Raw genomic sequence first — 16,019 nt, 5'->3', positions numbered from 1 at the left:
GCTTGGAATGGATTTTGATCAGCGGCGGATCTAGGATTTTCTCGAGGTTTTCACGTTTTGGAAAAGCCCAAATGCTTTTTTGGGCACTTACTGCAAAATTTTGACCAAAAATTTAGATTTTTTTTGCACAGTCCCTTTCAAAACTAGTATATATTGGCGCCCAATGCGCCTTTAGAACAAATTTAAGGGTTCGTCGGCCAAAAATGTCAAAAAATAATATCAAAGGGGGAACCCTTTGGTTGGTGAGGGCGTCGAATCTCTGGGGCTCTTTGAAACTTCCAATCAAACGGGCTGTGGAATCAAGCGATGTTTTAGCTTTTTCGACCCATCTCATGAAAAAGTTTTTGCCATCAAAGGGGTGGATTAAGGGGGGAGTGGCATAAGGCACGCCTTTGCCATCCAGCCCCCCTAAATTTTCATCCATTTTCATTCTGTTTCTCACTGATTCCTACCTATTCCGGTGAGGGCTGTAACGCGGAACTTCGAACCAGTTGTTAGCTTATAATAAGCCAATTGAAAAAACGTTTGTCTAAATCCTTAGAAATTTGTGGAACGTGTTAATGCAGACGCTCGGTGCCTCTTCTGATCGTTAAATTCAATTGAAATTTGTGGTTTATATTTTGAACTGGGGACAATTCTTCCAACTTGCTTTCGCCTCGGGTGATTTTTAAAAGTGAGATTTATTGTATTTTTGAAATTTCCATAGCGTGTGGGTATTCCTATGCAACGTATAGTCCTGCGGATCAAACACCAGGTAAAATATCACTTTTTCATTTCCTGTTTTTTCTCTCTTTTACACCATACCCTCATATGCTACAACATTGTAATTGCGTTCCAATTTCCACGGTACATCTTAGACGTCTTGAATTCATACGAAAGTAAATTGATCAAATTAAAATGTTAATTCCAGTAATTTTATTTTAAAATTATTCCAATAAATTCATTGTCACAACAGATTCCATTTTTTGTTGAAAACTTCCATATTTTTTATATTCCTAAAGCACTATTTTTGCGCCGATTTTTTTAATTGAAGCTCTTTGAAAGTGATTTTATATACAAAGAAGCTGTGAATTTTTTTCATTTTGGTTCGATTGACAAAAATTACCATTTCTTATTGTTGTTTTTGCAGTTGCTTTCCATTCCTATAGACCGACTACTTACCCATATATTGCATGGTGTGTTTCTGTTTCAACCCCAATAGGAAAGGAAAGCACCTTTACAGCACGTAGCCCTAATCTGAACGCTATAGTCTGCTTTCTCAGCCCCATTTTGTGTATTATTTTAACAACTATAGTTCTAAAACAGGTTAGACCCAAATTATGGCCCTGTTGAGTATCGTATAGATCGCAAATTTGATATAAGACCCAGTTGATAAATCAATTATGAATAGATTCGTCACTGAAGACCCCGTTTGCGGCTTGGACCATATATTTAATATCAAGTCAAAACATCCTTTCTCTCGGAACACTTAATGGGTATTTTACCCGACCCCATCAGGTAAGATTTCGCGTTTGACACAGATATACGAAACTAGGAAAAGGTAATTTGTTATCCTAATTTTCCAAACTGTTATTTGCCCTCTTTGTCTTTGTTCTTAATTTAGCTCTTACATTAATCAAATAAGACGATAAAACGCGTTTTTGCTTTGTTTTGTTTATTGTTATTAATGATTCCAATGCGCAACTTAGTTCAAGAGAATATAATTTAGCAGTTATTTATGGCAACGCCTAATTTATCTCGAACAAACGAAAAATAACTGCAACAAACTGCATATTTGCTGTTGGTGTTTGGCAAAAAGTAAAGTTGAAATTTACTGTTTTTGCCAATTTCCCAATTTCCTTTATTCGGGTCAATTCGAAATCATTTTGTGTAGAAGACATAATTTGAGGGTGAAGCCACTCTTTATTAAAGTTATTGGATAATTGTGCCAAATCTCAATTGTGCATTACTTTTTTCCCTAACCATAAACGTATGTTCAAGTTCTCTGATTGTTAAAAAGAGACTGATTTGATAAGTCTTTTGATGCGTTTTACGGGCACTTAAATATGTTACGGTGGCCAGTCAATAAGAAGATTGTTCTAGATGCATAGATGCATTCTGAAAAAAAAAATTGAAATTTATTGCGCTGCGGTGTGAAATACTCAATTCTAATTAGTTGAAATTTCCAACATAGAATCAAGTTAACGCCATTCCCCCTAAAAGGTTTTAGTAAGAGCCCGCACTCAGTAAAAAGAGAAAATAATCGATTATTTTAAAATTATAAACGCACTTTTGGCAAAAATAAAATTAATTATAAGCGCCAAATTTAGATGTTTAACCGATTTATAATCCATTATAAGGATAAAATTTTTGGTGACATTTTAGTTAGGTATAATCAATTATAATTGATCATAAATTTTCAAAATATCTCTTATAATCTTTATAATCTCTTATAAGCTATTATAATCTATTATAAAATATTATAATCCCTTCTTCTATCAAAATAAAACCTCATGAAAAAAATCAAATTTAATTATTTATAAGTTAGCTAATCTGCATGAAAACACAATAAATACCAATTTTAAATGAAGTTTAAACTGTAAGTCCAAAAATACAGTTTCTTTTAGTTCATCAGTTCACCTTATTCATGCACCTTCAGGTGACAGGTGGAAGAAGGTAGGATGCACCTTCAGGTGATAGGTGGGTAAGTCCAATTGAAGAATCGTATGATGTCGAACCTCTCCTTGTTCGAAAACTCAGGACTTGTGCTCCAATAACTCACCTAGGAAACCAGTTTCAAGTATATCGAAGAAAAAAACTTCAGGTGCCGATCTAGGATTTCTGAGAAGCCTTTTGCCATAGTGCTTCCCGTTTTTTTTTTCGTTTTTGTTTTAACTTTTTCTGACCTGTAAAGTTAAACTTTCTCATGCTGTGCTTTTGATCAAGTCATCGATGAGATATTGGTGTGATTGATAGATATTTTTGCCAAAAAGTTAGACTGATTCAAAGTAGTTTAAATTCATATTTCAAATAGGTAGGATGCACTTTCAGGTGACAGGTGGATATAGGTAAGGTACACCTTCAGATGACAGGTGGGTGTAGGTAGGATGCACCTTCAGGTGGTTGAGACATAAGCAGAAGAATCAAAATGAAAATAAAGATTATGAGAAAATTATTTTTAAAAACTAGCTAACACATCATCCCTCCCACCTAAAAAACAGAACCCTCAGGGTCACACTCACACTCCGACACTCATAGGGACACACATAGGGACACATACCTAGACACTCAAAGGTGAACACATAGGGACATATACTCAGACACTCACAGGGGCACACATAGAACCACATAATCAGACCTTCACAGGGGCACGCATAGGGACTTATATTCAGACAGTCACAGGGGCACACGTAGGGAACCAATAATTGAAAGGTTGAGTAATTTTGAAGACCTTTCCCAGTCATTGAAAGAGGGACAAATGGGTACAAACAGAGGGGACTGCTATCCCATTAAAAAGGATACAGTAATGCCGTTCGGTAAATAATATTAGTTTCAGCCTCAGCTAAAAGGCCGCGACCCTGGCAGACGTTGACTCAACCTTATCAATACTAATGACAAGAAGTTCATTATCAAGTTTTTGCATTTCGAAGCGTTTTTTTGAGGTCGCACTATTTTAATTTCCAGAAAATGTTTTAAAAAACCGAACTGAAAAAAAATGGAATAAAATGATACCAACTAAAATCACATAGAACATTATAATTCAAAACAAAATGAATCGATGACGTTTGTTGAAAAATAATGGACAATAATCCGTTAAAGTGGATTATAATCGATTAAAATGGATTATAACTAAAAAAAAATTGAAAAAAAATTTAAAAAATAATCGATTATAATCAATTATAGTGTTTTCATTTTTGAAAGTTAGTAAGATTATAATCTATTCTAAATCAAATATAATCAATTTTTGATTGAAATTAAAGAGACTGAAAATAAAAATCTATTATTATTTTTTCTTTTCTCTTTTTACTAAGTGCGGGAAGTTTGAGGTTTGTTACTTGAGGTTTCAAGTAAATTTGGTAAGCTTGAAGTAAAGGATGTAAACTTGGTCTTTACTCGAATCTGGTTAACAATCTCCCCCTGCCCTTTTCAAGAAAGGGGGGAGCTTGTTAAGTAGATTACTTGCAAACTTTCGACCAATCAGAAGGCAGAAAAATTCGAATCTACTTACAACGCACTAGAGCAAACTTACTGTTTTTATTTACAGGGTTGGAAATTATTTAGTAGATACATTAGGGGGGGGGGGGGGGGAGAAAGATTGTTAGGTAGATCTCTTTACTCTTATGCGGTCGAAAAGAAAAAACTTTGAATGGTCAAATACAGCTTGAAACTAAGCTGTAGGTTTCCTTTGGTAACAATTAGTGTGAACCAATCACTTTCAAGTATTATGATCACACTTTCAAAACAATAAAACAATGAATTTTTATCGGTATAATAAAAAAAGAATCAAAACTGTTAAAATTACAAATAAAATGAATAAATAGTTTAAAAACTGAGCAATTTTCTTAGGCTTTTTCAAATCTTGATGAACTTTCTCAAAAAATTTCTAATTCAAAAATGAGATTTCTAACACTAGTTTTTGTTTTGCCTGTACAACTTGGAAATGTTTGCCCGATACGTTTTATTGTTTTTTATCGCTTTTAGATCTTTTCTGATGGTAGAACTTTTTGCTGTCCACCACTTCACCTGTTAGACAGAATTTTGGTCAAATTAAAACACTACACGCAAGTGGTGGCCAGCAAGTTTGTTGACTGCTTAATAAACAGGGAACGGAATCATCGGTTGAGTTAAACTCACCTCTCACCTAATGACTCTAAAATTGAAACGACCGATTTAACTTAAAACTGCAATATGTTGTTTTCTGAGTGTTTGCGTTTTCGGCAATATGTTTGCAGTTCTGTTTGCGATTGTGTTTGAGTTAAGAAATTATTGAAGTGAAAATCAGCGCTTAACCGTTTTTTTTTTGGCAACGTATTCAACGAGAAGGTTTCGCACGAGAAAAAGTCCTATGTCAAGCATCATTTTGAAACTGTGAACTTTTGAATCATGTACAGAACGAGCGTTTGCAGCACGCGAAAGCACGGACGACTGTCAGTTTTCCGACCGACAACCGTTTAGAGAAATAGGCGAAAGCTTCAGCTAAATCGAGTTTGCTTTTTTCCAAAATGGATGACCAAGACTTTAGAGCATTTTTGGAAGGCGAGTTCAGTTACGTTTTAACTTCGGCAAAGTAATTTACGGAAGGAAATGTTTAGACGGTGTTAATTCTCAAGAAAAGGCCAATATGATTTCGATTTTGCAGTTACACCTTTATTATCGACGAAACCGAAAACAGAATTTACAAAAACGTGGCTGCAGTTCTGGTTGCAGCAGTTGATTCTCCAGGTAAATCTTATCTTAGTTTGATAGAGATTTAATTAAATCTTGATGTATAGAAAGTTGCTCAGATGTTCAATTTTTTTGGTAGTTTTCCACCGTTGCCAATTATGGCTAGCTGGGGAACTTGGGTGAGATGTCGTTTTTTTCTTGCCATGAACCGAATACTCATTTATGAATGGGTTTAAAACTAAAGAAACTGATGGAATTAATGTGGAAGGTGCCCAGATGAAATTTGCACTGCTTTTTTGCTTGAAAAAGCCATCAATATTCAAGCAAAAATGCAGGCGCTTGGTGTAACAATAGCAAAATTGTTTCTTTTTTGTGAAAGAATAAAAAAAAAAACGCAATTTTCGGCCAAAAAAGATTTCTACGAAATGCTGGCGAAAACCTCGACTAACAACGTTAACGAGAAATGACTGCTTAATTTGTTTTCACTCCTCTCATATCATCGGAAGTGGAACGTTTCTTTAACCCAAGTGTTTGAGCTTTGCAAGAACTCACTATGAAACTATGCATAAACTCTTATTCTACATACAATTTAATTCTTTTTTTATGACCTTTTTCAACTGAACTGCCATTTTTTTTATCACTTTCACTTCAACGGAAGTGGAGCTTTTGTTAAGCCAAGTGAAACCTCGGGACTTAAGCTTCGCAAAAATTTCATTTTGAATTTAAACATAACCTGTTGTTTCTGCGTTTGCTTTATTTCACCTTTTTTGTGACATATTTTGCTACATTTTTCACTTTTATAGGCGCCTACTTCGATAAAAAAAAATTCACTTACCAATCCAGTCCCTGCTAATCAAAAATTGCCAAATTGTTTTCTTTTTATTAGTTATACTGGATGAGATTCACTATCTATGTCACACCTGGGGACGGCGTAATAAGCAGAATGTCTATGAGCAGAAAGGTCCCAAGAAGAGAAAAACCGAAAAAAAAGTTATCTTTTTTCGACTAGTCGTTAATCCATGTATTAGAATTTTCAGACCGCCTCAACCAAAGTTTCGTATTTCCAGACTTTGCAGATCGAGGCAATGTGTCCGCGATCGGCACGACCGAAAAAAGTTAACCGTGACCGGCGCGACCGAAAAAAGTTAACCGCGACTGGCGCTACCAAAGGAATGTTAACCGCGACCGGCGCGACCGAAGGAAAGTTCGTGATAGTGGTCAAAAAATTCGTCACGGCGGTCAAACAATTTGTTGCGATGGTCAAACACTTCGTCGCGGCGGTCGAATAATTTAGTCGCGGCCTAGTCTAAAAAAATTAGTCTTGGCGGTCGGAAAATTAGTCGAAGCTGTCGAAAAAAAAGTTGTGGCGGTCGAGTAATCGGGGCCTGGTCTAAAATTTGATCCAGACGGAAAAAAAAATAGTCGCGATGGTCAAAAAATTAGTCGCACCGGTCGGAAAAATTGTCGCTGCGGTCGAAACGTAAATGTCGGCGGTTGAAAATTGAGTCGCAGCTGTCGAAACATTAATAGCGGCAGTCGAAAAAATAAACGCGGCATGGTCGGAAAAATGTCGCGGTGATCAAAAAATTAGTGGCGGAGGCCGAAATTGGCTCGGGAATAGTGAAAAATGGTTGCGGAAGACAAAAAGTTAGTCGCGGCGGTCGAGTAAAAAGTCGCGGCCTAGTCTGAAAGTTAGTCAAGACCGTCGACAAATTAGTTGCGATGGTCGAGAAATTAGTCGCGGCGGTCGGAAAAACAGTCGCGTTGGTCAAAATAAGTCGCGGCGGTCGAATAATTAGTTGCCGCCTAGTCTAAAAATGAGTCGCGACGGTCGGAAAATTATTTGCGGTGGTCAAATACTTACACGCGGCATTGTCGAAAAATGGCTCAGGAATAGTAGAAAAAGGGCGCGGTAGTCGAAAAATCAGTCGCGGCGGTCGAAAACTGATTTGCGGCATGGTCGAAACATTGATCGCGGCATTCAAAAATTTAGTAGGGGCATGGTCAAAAAATTGTCGCGGCGATCAAAAAATTCGTCGCCGAGGCCAAAAAATGGCCCGTAAAGGCTTAAAAAATGGTCGCGGTAGTCAAAAAATTGGTCGCGGTAGTCAAAAAGTTAGTCGCGGCGGTCAAAAAATCAGCTGCGGCATGGTTGAAACTTTAACCGCGATGGTCAAAAAATCAGTCGCGGTGGTCGAAAAATTAATTGCGGACTATTCTAAAAATGAGTCGCGACGGTGGGAAATTTAGTCGGGGTGGTCGAATACTTACACGCGGCAAATTGGCCAGGGAATGGTAAAAAAAGGTCGCGGTAGTCGAAAAATTAGTCGCGGCGGTCGAAAACTGAGTCGCGGCATAGTCGAAACATTAATCGCGGCATTCAAAAATTTATTCGTGGCATGGTCAAAAATTTGACGCGGCGATCAAAAAATTGGTCGCCGAGGCCGAAAAATCGCCCGTAAAGGCTTTAAAATTAGTCGCCATGGTCAAAAATTAGTCGCTGCGGTCAAGTAACTAGTCGCGGCTGTCAAAATGTAGATCTCGGCGTCGGCGATCAGAAAATTAGTCGCGCTGGTCAAAAACTTAGTCGCGGCGGTCAAAAAATTAGCTGCGGCATGGTTGAAAATTTAACCGTGAAGGTCAAAAAAATGGCCCGTAAAGGCCTAAAATTGGTCGCGGTAGTCGAAAAATTAGTCGCGGAGGTCAAGTAACTAGTCGCGGCTGTCGAAATGTAGGTCTCGAATTCGGCGGTCAGAAAATTTGTCGCGGTGGTCAAAAACTTAGTCGAGGCGGTCAAAAAATTAGCTGCGGCCTGGTTGAAGTTTTAACCGCGACGGTAAAAAATTAGTCGCGGTGGTCGAAAAATTAGTTGCGGACTAGTCTAAAAATGAGTCGCGACGGTGGGAAATTTAGCCGCGGTGGTCGAAAACTTACACGTGGCATTGTCGCAAATTGGCCAAAGAATGGTAAAAAAAAAGGTCGCGGTAGTCAAAAAATTAGTCGCGGTGGTCGAAAACTGAGTCGCGCCATGGTCGAAACAATAATCGCGGCATTCAGAAATTTAGTCGGGGCATGGTCAAAAAAAGTCGCGGCGATCAAAAAATTGGTCGCCGAGGCCAAAAAATGGCCCGTAAAGGCTTAAAAAATGGTCGCGGCGGTCAAGTAACTAGTCGCGGCTGTCGAAATGTCAAAGAATTAGTCGAGACTGTTTAAAAATAAGTCGGGACGGTCGCAAAATTAGACACGACGGTCAAAAAATTCGTGTCGGTGGTCAAAAAAATTAGTCGCAGCATGGTTGAAAATTTAATCGCGACGGTCAAAAAATTAGTCGCGATGGTCAAAAATTAGTCGCGGTGGTCGAGTAACTAGTCGCGGCTGTCGAAATGTAGTTCTCGGCGTCGGCGTTTAGAAAATTAGTCTCGCTGGTCGAAAAATTAGTCGCGGTGGTCAAAAAATTAGCTGCGGCGTGGTTGAAAATTTAATCGTGATGGTCAAAAAATTAGTCGCGGTGACCAAAAAATTAGTCGCGGTGGTCGAAAAATTAGTTGCGGCCTAGTCTAAAAATGAGTCGCGACGGTGGGAAATTTAGTCGCGGTGGTCGAATACTTACACGCGGCATTGTCGGAAATTGGCCCAGGAATGGTAAAAAAAAGGTCGCGGTAGTCAAAAAATTAGTCGTGGCGGTCGAAAACTGAGTCGCGGCATGGTCGAAACATTAATCGCGGCATTCAAAAATTTAGTGTGGGCATGGTCAAAAAATTGTCGCGGAGATAATAAAACTGCTCACCGAGGCCAAAAAATGGCCCGTAAAGGCTTAAAAAATAGTCGCGGTAGTACAAAAATTGGTCGCGGCGGTCGAGTAACTAGTTGCGGCTGTCCAAATGTAAAACTCGGCGTCGGCGGTCAAAAAATTAGTCGCGCTGGTCAAAAACTTTGTCGCGATGGTCAAAAAATGGTCGCGGCGGTCAAGTAACTAGTCGCGGCTGTCGAAATGTCAAAGAATTAGTCGAGACTGTTTAAAAATAAGTCGGGACGGTCGCAAAATTAGACACGACGGTCAAAAAATTCGTGTCGGTGGTCAAAAAAATTAGTCGCAGCATGGTTGAAAATTTAATCGCGACGGTCAAAAAATTAGTCGCGATGGTCAAAAATTAGTCGCGGTGGTCGAGTAACTAGTCGCGGCTGTCGAAATGTAGTTCTCGGCGTCGGCGTTTAGAAAATTAGTCTCGCTGGTCGAAAAATTAGTCGCGGTGGTCAAAAAATTAGCTGCGGCGTGGTTGAAAATTTAATCGTGATGGTCAAAAAATTAGTCGCGGTGACCAAAAAATTAGTCGCGGTGGTCGAAAAATTAGTTGCGGCCTAGTCTAAAAATGAGTCGCGACGGTGGGAAATTTAGTCGCGGTGGTCGCATACTTACACGCGGCATTGTCGGAAATTGGCCCAGGAATGGTAAAAAAAAGGTCGCGGTAGTCAAAAAATTAGTCGTGGCGGTCGAAAACTGAGTCGCGGCATGGTCGAAACATTAATCGCGGCATTCAAAAATTTAGTGTGGGCATGGTCAAAAAATTGTCGCGGAGATAATAAAACTGCTCACCGAGGCCAAAAAATGGCCCGTAAAGGCTTAAAAAATAGTCGCGGTAGTACAAAAATTGGTCGCGGCGGTCGAGTAACTAGTTGCGGCTGTCCAAATGTAAAACTCGGCGTCGGCGGTCAAAAAATTAGTCGCGCTGGTCAAAAACTTTGTCGCGATGGTCAAAAAATTAGTCGCGGTGGTCAAAAAATTGGTCGCGGTGGTCGAGTAACTATTCGCGGTTGTCGAAATGTAAATCTCGGCGTCGGCGGTCAGAAAATTACTCGCGCTGGTCGAAAACTGAGTCGCGGCGGTCGAAAAATTAGCTGTTGCATGGTTGAAAATTCAATCGCGACGGTCAGAAAATTAGTCGCGGTGGCCAAAAAATTAGTTGCGGTGGTCAAAAAGTAGTCCCGGCCTAGTGGAAAAATTAGTCGCGACGGTCAAAAATTAGTCACGGTGGTCAAAAAATTAGTAGTGATTGTCAAAAAATTAGTCGTGGTGGTCGAAAAACTAGGCGCGGCTGTCGCAAATTTGATCGCGGCTTGATCAAAAAATTAGTCGCGCTGGTCAAAAACTTTGTCGCGACGGTCAAAAAATTAGTCGCGGTGGTCAAAAAATTGGTCGCGGCGGTCGAGTAACTATTCGCGGTTGTCGAAATGTAAATCTCGGCGTCGGCGGTCAAAAAGTTACTCGCGCTGGTCGAAAACTGAGTCGCGGCGGTCGAAAAATTAGCTGTTGCATGTTTGAAAATTCAATCGCGACGGTCAGAAAATTAGTCGCGGTGGCCAAAAAATTAGTTGCGGTGGTCAAAAAGTAGTCCCGGCCTAGTGGAAAAATTAGTCACGACGGTCAAAAATTAGTCGCGGTGGTCGAAAAATTAGTTGCGGCCTAGTCTAAAAATGAGTCGCGACGGTGGGAAATTTAGTCGCGGTGGTCGAATACTTACACGCGGCATTGTCGGAAATTGGCCCAGGAATGGTAAAAAAAAGGTCGCGGTAGTCAAAAAATTAGTCGTGGCGGTCGAAAACTGAGTCGCGGCATGGTCGAAACATTAATCGCGGCATTCAAAAATTTAGTGTGGGCATGGTCAAAAAATTGTCGCGGAGATAATAAAACTGCTCACCGAGGCCAAAAAATGGCCCGTAAAGGCTTAAAAAATAGTCGCGGTAGTACAAAAATTGGTCGCGGCGGTCGAGTAACTAGTTGCGGCTGTCCAAATGTAAAACTCGGCGTCGGCGGTCAAAAAATTAGTCGCGCTGGTCAAAAACTTTGTCGCGATGGTCAAAAAATTAGTCGCAGTGGTCAAAAAATTGGTCGCGGTGGTCGAGTAACTATTCGCGGTTGTCGAAATGTAAATCTCGGCGTCGGCGGTCAGAAAGTTACTCGCGCTGGTCGAAAACTGAGTCGCGGCGGTCGAAAGATTAGCTGTTGCATGGTTGAAAATTCAATCGCGACGGTCAGAAAATTAGTCGCGGTGGCCAAAAAATTAGTTGCGGTGGTCAAAAAGTAGTCCCGGCCTAGTGGAAAAATTATTCGTGACGGTCAAAAATTAGTCACGGTGGTCAAAAAATTAGTAGTGATTGTCAAAAAATTAGTCGTGGTGGTCGAAAAACTAGTCGCGGCTGTCGCAAATTTGATCGCGGCTTGATCAAAAAATTAGTCGCGCTGGTCAAAAACTTTGTCGCGACGGTCAAAAAATTAGTCGCGGTGGTCAAAAAATTGGTCGCGGCGGTCGAGTAACTATTCGCGGTTGTCGAAATGTAAATCTCGGCGTCGGCGGTCAAAAAGTTACTCGCGCTGGTCGAAAACTGAGTCGCGGCGGTCGAAAAATTAGCTGTTGCATGTTTGAAAATTCAATCGCGACGGTCAGAAAATTAGTCGCGGTGGCCAAAAAATTAGTTGCGGTGGTCAAAAAGTAGTCCCGGCCTAGTGGAAAAATTAGTCACGACGGTCAAAAATTAGTCACGGTGGTCAAAAAATTAGTAGTGGTTGTCAAAAAATTAGTCGTGGTGGTCGAAAAACTAGTCGCGGCTGTCGCAAATTTGATCGCGGCTTGATCAAAAAGTTAGTCGCGACGGTCGAAAAATTAGTGCCGACTAATTATTTGACCGCTGCGACTGAGTTCCGACAGCCACGACTAGTTTTCCGACAGCAGAGATTTGTTTTTGGACCATCGCAACCAACTTTTTGACTGCCGCGATTATTGTTCGACCGTCGGTCAAAAAATTAGACGCGGTGGTCAAAAAGTTAGTCGCTGCGGTCGAAAAATTTGTCGAGGCATGGTTGAAAATTTAATTGCGACGGTCGAAAAATTAATCGTGGTGGTCGAAAAATTAATCGCGGTGGTCGAAAATTTAGTCGAAGTGGTCAAAGAATTAGTCGAGGCTGTTTAAAAGTTAGTCGGGACGGTCGAAAAATTAGACAAGACCGTCGGAAAATTAGTCGCGGCGGTCAAAAATTAGTCGCAGCCTGGTTAAAAATTTAATCGCGATGGTCAAACAATTAGTCGCGATGGTCAAAAATTAGTCGCGGCGGTCGAGTAAGTAGTCGCGGCTGTCAAAATGTACGTCTCGGGGTCGGCGGTCAGAAAATTAGTCGCGCTGGTCGAAAACTTGGTCGCGGCGGTCAAAAAATTAGCTGCGGCATGGTTGAAAATTTAACCGTGACGGTCGAAAAATTAGTCGCGGTGACCAAAAATTAGTCGCAGTGGTCGAAAAAATAGTTGCGGCCTAGTCTAATAATGAGTCGCGACGGTGGAAAATTTAGCCGCGGTGGTCGAATACTTACACCCGGCATTGTCGGAAATTGGCCCAGAAATTGTAAAAAAAAAAGGTCGCGGTGGTCGAAAAATTAGTCGCGGCGTTCGAAAACTGAGTCGCCGCATGGTCGAATCTTTAATCGCGCCATTCAAAAATTAAGTCGTGGCATGGTCAAAAAATTGTCGCGGCGATCAAAAAATTGGTCGCCGATGCCAAAAAATGGCCCGTAAAGGCTTAAAAAATGGTCGCGGTAGTCAAAAAATTGGTCGCGGCGGTCGAGTAACTAGTCGCGGTTGTCGAAATGTAAAACTCGGCGTCGGCGGTCAGAAAATTAGTCGCGCTGGTCGAAAACTTAGTCGCGACTGTCACAAAATTAGTCGCGGTGGTCAAATTAGTCGCGGTGGTCAAAAAATTAGTCGGGGCGGTCAAAGAATTAGTCGCGGTGGTCAAAAAATAGTCGCGGCTTAGTAGAAAAGTTAGTCGCGACGGTCAAAAATGAGTCACGGTGGTCAAAAAGTTAGAAGTGGTTGTCAAAAAATTAGTCGTGGCGGTCGAGTAACTAATCGCGGCTGTCGAAATGTAAATCTCGGCTTCGGCGGTCAGAAAATTAGTCGCGGTGGTCGAAAAATTAGCTCACTTAGTCGTTGCGGTTAGGTGTGGGAGGGGAAGGGTGATGAGGAGGGGAAGGGATATGGGAGAGATAGTGGAGAGGGTTAAGTGTTTTAGGGTCAAAAACATTGAGGCATGAGGGCAAAAATTGAATTATTTCAGACAGAAGGGTGTAGAAAGTGTCATGGATGTCGTTTTGCAACAATTGAGTGAGTAGGTTTACAAATGCATTAGTGTAAGAATTGTAGAAAAAGCTGCAAACTTTTCAAAAACATGGTAAACCTTTAGAGGGGAAGGGTGATGAGGATGGGAAGGGATATGGGGAGAGGGAGTGGAGAGGGTTAAGTGTTTTAGGGTCAAAAACATTGAGGCATGAGGGCAAAAGTTGAATTATTTCAGACAGAAGGGTGTAGAAAGTGTCATGGATGTCGTTTTGCAACAATTGAGTGAGTAGGTTTACAAATGCATTAGTGTAAGAATTGTAGAAAAAGCTGCAAACTTTTCAAAAACATGGTAAACCTTCAGAGGGGAAGGGTGATGAGGAGGGGAAGGGATATGGGGAGAGGGAGTGGAGAGGGTTAAGTGTTTTAGGGTCAAAAACATTGAGGCATGAGGGAAAAAGTTGAATTATTTCAGACAGAAGGGTGTAGAAAGTGTCATGGATGTCGTTTTGCAACAATTGAGTGAGTAGGTTTACAAATGCATTAGTGTAAGAATTGTAGAAAAAGCTGCAAACTTTTCAAAAACATGGTAAACCTTTAGAGGGGAAGGGTGATGAGGAGGGGAAGGGATATGGGGAGAGGGAGTGGAGAGGGAGTGGAGAGGGTTAAGTGTTTTAGGGTCAAAAACATTGAGGCATGAGGGCAAAAGTTGAATTATTTCAGACAGAAGGGTGTAGAAAGTGTCATGGATGTCGTTTTGCAACAATTGAGTGAGTAGGTTTACAAATGCATTAGTGTAAGAATTGTAGAAAAAGCTGCAAACTTTTCAAAAACATGGTAAACCTTTAGAGGGGAAGGGTGATGAGGAGGGGAAGGGATATGGGGAGAGGGAGTGGAGAGGGTTAAGTGTTTTAGGGTCAAAAACATTGAGGCATGAGGGCAAAAGTTGAATTATTTCAGACAGAAGGGTGTAGAAAGTGTCATGGATGTCGTTTTGCAACAATTGAGTGAGTAGGTTTACAAATGCATTAGTGTAAGAATTGTAGAAAAAGCTGCAAACTTTTCAAAAACATGGTAAACCTTTAGACGGGAAGGGTGATGAGGAGGGGAAGGGATATGGGGAGAGGGAGTGGAGAGGGTTAAGTGTTTTAGGGTGAAAAACATTGAGGCATGAGGGCAAAAGTTGAATTATTTCAGACAGAAGGGTGTAGAAAGTGTCATGGATGTCGTTTTGCAACAATTGAGTGAGCAGGTTTAAAAATGCATTAGTGTAAGAGACGTAGAAAACATTGTAAACATTTAGACTAATTATAATTCCTTGTGACCCAGTTCAACGGAAATTAAATAGATTATGATCGATTGAAACTCTTTGGAAACAATGGCGTATAATAGATTATAATCGATTGTGTGGTCACAAAGTGTAATAATAGTCGATTTTAACATTCGTGACCACGAAATTCGACTTTAACTGATTATTAGCCTTAGAATCTCATTGCGGGTATTAACAACCCTAATTTTGTTGATAACGTAAAGCTCTCACTTTCATGTTAGTTTGATCTATTTTTTGGGAAAGGTGCGATAAAACTATCTCTCTTTGCTGAGCTAAACATTGGGTTCTATTTTAGCAAAAAAAATTATCACAGTTTTCAGGTAAAATCCATAGCTGATCGTGTTTTCATAACTTTTTCCAAACCAATTTGAGGGAATCATTTGCTCAAATTTCCAGTTTTAAGTTTTATTAGGTTTTTCCGATTTCAAATCAACACTGTCTTACACGAAAAAAAAGAATCTTGTTTAAACTTAAGTTTAATATATATCATTTTTGTAAAATCTAGCTCCAACAAAATTGCTTGCCTACATCAACGATTATGAAAATTTCATGAAACGATACTGAGATGATCTTAAATCAGCTAAGAATATTTGTAAGTAGCATTTTTGAATAATTGAACAACCAATTTTTTTTTGACACGCGCCGAAGTCCGCGACTCAAGTTGCGATCGAATTGGGTTGCCGAATTGGGATTTCTGCGACCGAAACTTCATACTCCCACAAAAAGGTTGAGTCGCACTAATTTCGAAACTTGGGTTGATCAAAATCGCAACATAGGTAAAAATGGGTCGCGCAAAGTCGCAGCATGATTCGCGCAAAGGCACAACTTGGGTCGCACAAAGTCGCTACGTGAGTCGCGCAATGTCGTAACATGGGAGCGCAAAGTCGCTACATGAGTCGCGCAATGTCGTAACATGATAGCGCAAAGTGGCAGCATGAGTAGCGCAAAGTCGTAACATGGTTCGCGCGAATTATGAAAAGTTTCAAGCAGTTTAAGTAATGGAAAAAATTAATGAAAAGAAAATATTTTTAACCTGCAAAGGAATAAACCATTGTTCCAAAAGTTTTTGACTCGAACAACTTGCATTGATTAGATACAGAAGAGAAACATCTTGTAGATGCAAAAACGCAAAATCTCGAGTAAGCGAATAATTTTTTTTACAACTAATCGTTGTTTGCAAGTTTGGATTCTGTGTACGCAGTGGAAAAAAAACTTGAAACCTA

At 40.3% G+C, this 16,019-nt stretch overlaps 1 protein-coding gene across 5 annotated transcripts in view; it reads left to right on the top strand.

Annotated features, from left to right (window-relative positions):
* The first annotated feature begins 673 nt into the window (after nt 1-673).
* LOC134844126 (beta-1,3-galactosyltransferase 5-like) overlaps nt 674-16,019 on the top strand; it is a 207,975-nt gene continuing 192,629 nt past the window's right edge. Inside the window, exons 1-2 of one of the 5 annotated variants that reach the window (XM_063860639.1) lie at nt 817-1,497; nt 5,292-5,421. The gene's annotated coding sequence lies outside the window, so the exon portion shown is untranslated. Of the gene's footprint in view, nt 755-816; nt 1,798-5,291; nt 5,422-16,019 lie in introns of those variants that run through there. The other 4 variants (XM_063860638.1, XM_063860640.1, XM_063860637.1 and 1 more) reach the window with 4 other exon arrangements.

The sequence above is a fragment of the Symsagittifera roscoffensis genome, chromosome 4 (assembly GCF_963678635.1).
Source record: "Symsagittifera roscoffensis chromosome 4, txSymRosc1.1, whole genome shotgun sequence".
In the NCBI taxonomy this organism is placed as follows: Eukaryota; Metazoa; Xenacoelomorpha; order Acoela; family Convolutidae; genus Symsagittifera; species Symsagittifera roscoffensis.
This window is presented reverse-complemented; position numbering and strand designations above follow the sequence as displayed.